Genomic DNA, 6,791 nt, shown 5'->3' with positions numbered 1-6,791 from the left:
TATAATAACAAAATATAATAAATAAAAAGTATGAACTTTTTATAATAATAGCAAACTATATAATAATAAAAAGTAAACTTTTTATAATAATAACAAAATATAATAGTATGAACTTTGTATAATAACAAAATATAATATAATAATAATAAAAGTATGAACTTTTATGATAATAAAATAATAATAATGTATGGACTTTTGTAATTATAACAAAATATAATATAATACTAAAAGTATGAACTTTTTATAATAACAAAATATAATAATAGTATAAACTTTTTATAATCATAACAAAAACGAATGTCATTTTTCTCTCATAGTTACAAAATATTTTCCAGTGAACAGTTTCACAAACTGTATTTCTATGCTTAGCTTCCCAGTCCTTCCAACATTGACTTATTTGCATCTTTTATCATTTTTGTCCATTTGAAGGATTTGAAGTGAGACCCGAGTTCTAATCTGTACTGCTCTTCTTTTTAGTGACTTGGAATATATTTTCATATGACTGTCAATAGTTAGCCCTTCTTTATTTTTTATTATATTTTAGTATTGTGTGATCATATCCTTTGATCATTTACCTATTGAAAAATAGCTTTTAGGGGGCAGCTGGGTAGCTCAGTGGAATGAGAGTCGGGCCTAGAGATGGGAGGTCCTGGGGTCAAATGTGGTCTCAGACACTTCCCAGCTGTGTGACCCTGGGCAAGTCACTTGACTCCCATTGTCTAGCCCTTACCACTCTTCTGCCTTGGAGCCAATACACAGTATTGACTCCAAGACGGAAGGTGAGGGTTTAAAAAAAATAGCTTTTAGGGGTGCAGCTGAGTAGCTCAGTGGATTGAGAGCCAGGAATAGAGATGGGAGGTCCTGGGTTCAAATCTGGCCTCAGATACTTTCTAGCTGGTTGACCCTGGGCAAGTCACTTAACCCCCATTGCCTAACCCTTACCAAGATGGAAGGTAAGGGTTTTAAAAAATAGCTTTTAGGTATGATAGGTCTTTGATGAATCTGGTTAAGGCTCTTTGTGTGATCATTTCCCCTTTTTCTAGAGGTCCACTAGCCATACTTTTATAATACGTTATAGAATTTTCCCAAGAATCAATATCAAGTTAATTGGACTGTAGTTTACAAATTCAATTTTTGTGCCTGAAAATTGGCATTTTGTCTTTTTCCAGTGTTCCTCTCCCTTTATCCACAGTCTTTCAAAGGTCACAGACAATTACAGTTGCCATTTTCCCTCTGAACTTGGTGTCTTGAACTCATTAAGGACAGCGAGGTGCTGCCTTACTATTTTCTTACTTATCTTGGGTGGTAACTTCCAATTAATCGGTTTGGTTCTTTTGGACTTTTTCAAGTCCACACAGCATTATCTTTGACAAAACAACAATACCACCTCCAAAGAAATAAAATATGAGTTGAGCAGTTGTGCCTATCTATTAATGTTCTCTTCTTGTCCTCTCTCTCCTTTGATTCTCCATTTTGCCTCAGTATAGATAAAACACCTTTTCTCATCTCAACAGCCTTCGCTCACTATGAACTCTTGCCCTCCTGGTACTATTTTTTTTTAACCCTTGTACTTCGGTGTATTGGCTCCAAGGCAGAAGAGTGGTAAGGGTGGACCATGGGGGTCAAGTGACTTGCCCAGGGTCACACAGCTAGGAAGTGTCTGAGGCCAGATTTGAACCCAGGACCTCCCATCTCTATGCCTGGCTCTCAATCCACTGAGCTACCCAGCTGCCCCCTCTCCTGGTACTATTTTCATAAGACTATGCCATATTTTTGTAGCTATCATTTGTTACCTGTTCTTGCTCCCATCTTCTTTTCATGTCTCTTTAAAAACTCTTACCTTCTGTCTTAGAATCAATATGAGTGAGTATTGGTTCCGAGGCAGAAGAGCAGTAAGGGCTAGGTAATTGGGGCTAAATGACTTTCCCAAAGTCACACAGCTAGGAAGTGTCAGGCCAGATTTGAACCCAGGACCTCCTGTCTCCAAGCCTGGCTCCTCCATCCACTGAGCCACCTAACATCCCCTCATATATGTCTTTTTTTTCTAAATTCAAAGATATTTTATTTTCCCAATAACATGTAGAAATAAATTTCAACAGAACAGTTTCCAAAATTACAAGATTCAAACCGACTCCTTCCCTCCCTTCCCTCCCCCGACTTGGAGATGGTAAGCAATCTGACCTGGGCCATATGTTACGTGTCTGTATCTAACATGTTTCTTGTCCAGTGCTCCCTCTTCCTCCTCATTGCAGTTATTTCCCTTGGTGACTTCAATAATTTCATTCTTTGTCTTTACTTTAGAATTTTACTTGTGAGAGCTTCCCTTCCTTCCTATGCTGATTTCGGGAGGACCTTAGCTATTCCTTCTCTTCACTCTCTGAGATCTGCTGCCCCCAATTGTAGGGTTCATGGCAGACTCTCCCGGATTTTATTTTTCGCTATCAAATTCTAAGGTGGACCGCTCAATTCTCCCCAGTATTCCCACCATTTTTAATGCAGCAACTCCTCCTCGTTGGTGAGAATTAAATCCAGAAGAGAACTTGCCCCTTGTTGGCTCTTCTACCCTTTGAAGGATGAAATAATTAAAGGAAGTCAAGAAGTTATTAGCTGTGCTGTGTTGGGCAGAGGAAGCCTACAGTCGATATCTGCTATCTGTAGTCTTCCAGCACTACAATATCGTGCCTTCATGCCAGGATGGTCATCTGATGGCCAGATTCTTCACCTCATTTTCTTTCTACTTACACACTCTTCTTTTTATCTTCTTTCATCTTTATCTCTTCCAAATTCTTCCCATCGTACCTATACCGTGGATGTCCTTAAATTTGATGCCACATGCTCCCCTCTCCCCAGCACATGCAGTTTCCTGCTTAACTCCTTACAAGGGGTAAATAATAAGGCACACTGGGGAAACTAGGAAGCACAGTAGATAAAGTGCCAGGCCTGGAGCCAGGGGGACCTGGGTTCAAATCTGGCCTCAGACACTTCTTAGTTATGTGACTCTGAGTAAGTCACTTAACTTCAATTGCCTAGTGCTTACTCCTTTTCTGTTTTAGACCTGATAGGAAGACAGAAGGCAAGGGTTATTGAAAAATAAATATGGGGGGGGGGCAGCTGGGTAGCTCAGTGGATTGAGAGTCAGGCCTAGAGACGGGAGGTCCTAGGTTCAAATCCGGCCTCAGACACTTCGCAGCTGTGTGACCCTGGGCAAGTCACTTGACCCCCATTGCCTACCCTTACCACTCTTCCACCTATAAGTCAATACACAGAAGTTAAGGGTTAAAATTAAAAAAAAATAAATATAGGGGCAGCTGGGTAGGTCAGTGGATTGAGAGCCAGGCCTGGAGATGAGAGGTCCTGGGTTCAAATTTGCCCTCAGACACTTCCCAGCTGTGTGACCCTGGGCAAGTCACTTGACCCCCATGGCCCACCCTTACCACTCTTCCACCTAGGAACCAATACACAGAAGTGAAGGGTTTAAAAAAAAGAAAAAAGAAAAATACATACAGATATCCCTTCCACCTCATAGGAGTTAGGGGCACAAGAGCCCTTGTGATCTGGACAATCTGAGTAAAATTTTTTGACTTTCTCTTTGTATTAGAGAAGTCTAGATTTTTTCTTTTTCTTTTATGGGGTGTTTACAGTAAAATAAATTATGTATACTTATGGTAGTAAAAGATAAGTTTGTTTCATTATTTTGTGGATGGTCTAGATTTAATTACTGGTGAAAAGGTTATTCATGCAGAATAAAAGTGTGTCATGGGCGTGTTGAGTCAATTGCTCACTTGGACTAGCTGGCATCCGCATCCTGTCCAGCTCCTGTGATGTACTTACAGTCTGTACCATACAATGGAGCATCAATTATGATGTGTATTCTATAGCCCATATATTACACACACACACACTTATGGGAAGACAGTCTGGGGAGTCACAAGGATAATGTAAATTGATTCACTGGACAATCAGCTGACATGCCCTTTCTGGAGTTAATAGTATTAGTGTGATTACTGTGCCCAGATCAGGAAGTGGGCAGGAGGGGAGGATTACGGGCAAGACGACTGGCTGGCACGGTTAGCGCGTCAAGGACCCGAGACTCAGCGAGCCAGAGACTTTTGCATTTTCTCGGTCACCAGTCCCGATGGCTCTGGGTGGATTCCTGTATTTGATTAGATGTGCAAGACTAGCAAATATCTCCTGAGGAGCTCTGGGCAGGCCAGCTCCATTCCTGGCCAGGGGACTGCCATTCCTCCATCCCGAGCTTGGTCCAGAGGCCCGAGTCCAGTTCTCGGCCGCCGTGTTCTCGACCTGCTGTTCGTCCCCGAGCCTGCCTTTGTCTTCTGAAGCCCTTTGCCTTCCGTCGCGGGCCTGCATCCATCCCGAAGGTCTTCCATTTCTTGTCCAATAACTTCTTAGCCACGTTCTCAGGATTCTTTCTGGCCGTATCATCCGGGGCCCCATAAAGTGGTCTGGAAGAGGCCGTCTGGTTGGACGAGCCTTCGGAGATGCTCTTTAGGGCTTCATTCCATCGACTCTGAAAGGACCGAGTTGGACTCAAAGGTGTGCTAGAGTCGACTCAAACTGCCTCTTCAGAGCCGATCGTTAAATGCTCAGTGGAAGCATTTAAAGCTCTGAAATCAGCCACGAAATTTAGAAATCAGCCCTTGATTCATTACTCTGTTGATTGTCTAGATTTAATTTTGGGTGAAAATGTGACCAATGCAGAGCAAAAGAGAAAGGCATCTTGACCTTCAAGGATCTCCACAACTGAGTACCAACTCACCCACTCAGTCTTATTTCTTATTGCTTCCCCACACAGATTTCCCAGAATCTGTATGCACCAGGCTAGTTCCCACCTCAAAACCTTTGCTTATACTGTACTCCCTGCCCACAATGGCCTCTTCTCTGCTCTCATGCCCCTTCCTTGAGGGCTGACATATTACACATCCTTCTGAAAACCATCCCCTAATTATGATGAGCCAGGAGGAGCTCTTCCATCTTTGATGTCCAAGTACCCTCAGGGTCCCACCACCTCATCCCTAAGGGAGGAAACATCCACCCCTTACTTGCTGGGAATTTGGGCAAGGACTTCCCCTTCCCTGCCCCAATTTTTAGGTCATTTTCAAGGAGTTTTCTATCTCTCTTCACTGGCTCTGGATCTAGAAGGAACCTTAGAGACCATCTAGTCCAAATGGCCTCTTTTTACAGATGAGAAAACCGGAGAATGGGTTCAGTGTCTTGTCCAAAGACAGTCCAAGATTCTGTGATTCAATTTGTCAGCAGGGTAACAGATGCCCAGAAAAGTCAGCAACTTGCTCAAGGGCACCCAGCAAGTCAGTGGCAGAGCTAAAGCTCCTTTTGCCCCATGCCTGGCTGCCATCCTCATACTTGGTGGGTCCTTGAAGGGGCTGAGATGCCCTTTGTGGTAACAGGGCTTTGCTGTGGCCTTGGATTCCCTCCCGTAGATTTTGCTCTTGGTGTTGTCTTCCAGCCCAGGCCTGTGTAATAGGGTCATAATGACAGAGGGCACTGAATGGGCCAGATGGACGAGGTCCTAGCCTCTGGGTACTCCTCTCCAGAGGACACTGCTTCCTCCTGGCTCTCCTCTCACCTGACCGCTGCTCCGTCTGGCTCCTTTGATGGTTTGTCATCCACATCACACTGGCCAGCTGTCCTGAGCCCTCTTCTTTCCTTTGTATACTCTCTACCTTGGTAATCTCACTGGCTTCCTTGGGTTCCGTTACTATCCCTAAGCAAATGATTGCCCCATCTCTATATCTAGCCCCAACCTCTCTCCTGAACTCCAGGCATGCGTCTCCAACATGCATCTTGGGAGATTGCAAACTTGGCATGACCAAAACAGAACTCATGTGCTCAAACCTTGCGCGCGCGTGTGTAGGTGTCTCTTCCCCATCCTGGGCCCCCACGATCTGGAAAATCCATGTAAAATTTTTTGGCCCTCCCTCATTACCAGAGAAGAAGCCTCAATTTTTTTCTTTTTCTTTTATGGGGAACTTATAGTAAAAGAAACAGTGTCATTATGGTATTAAAAGAAAACATAGGCTGATATCACACAATATTAGATATATATATATATTTTTTATACATTTCTGAGTTTCTCACCTTTTTCTGTATCATCTGCTAGCCTTTGTGTGTCATCTGTGGCTTCCACAAAACCTCCTATCTAGATTCTTATGCTGACCCACAATATATTGAAAGGGTGATGGGGAGAGTCACAATGTGGAACAGATACCTGTATTTTTGTTCACCCTCTTCCCCCCCCCCCCCCATAGTATTTGGAAGAGTATCAGGCTTGGAATCATAAAGACTCATTTTCTTCAGTTCAAATCCAGCCTCAGACACTTAGTGGCTGTGTGACCCTGGGCAAGTCACTTAACTCTGCCTCAGTTTCCCCATCTCTCAAATGAGCTGGAGAAGGAAATGGCAAACAATTCTGGTACTTTTGCCAAAAAAAACTCCAATGGCTTCAGACACAAATGAACAACAATTATATGTGTGTATGTATGCATATCTATATCTAGTTCTATACACACGTATCTACATATATTTTTAAACTGGTGGTTGAAGAAAACTTGCTACCATTTTCCACTACCGCTAACCTTTAGAACAAGGAACTACGATGAAACAAAAGAGTGTGTTGACCTCTCTGGAGTCTATACCTCATTCCACACCTGTGGTCCACCGGACTTCCCTAGTGCTATTGAGGCCACTGCCATTCCCCCAATCATCCAAGCTCACAACCTTGGCACCATCCTCAACTCCTCACCTTCTCACCC

This window comes from Gracilinanus agilis, chromosome 6 (genome assembly GCF_016433145.1).
Source record: "Gracilinanus agilis isolate LMUSP501 chromosome 6, AgileGrace, whole genome shotgun sequence".
In the NCBI taxonomy this organism is placed as follows: Eukaryota; Metazoa; Chordata; class Mammalia; order Didelphimorphia; family Didelphidae; genus Gracilinanus; species Gracilinanus agilis.
The sequence above is the reverse complement of the archived record's forward strand: the minus strand, read 5'-3'. Positions refer to the sequence as shown.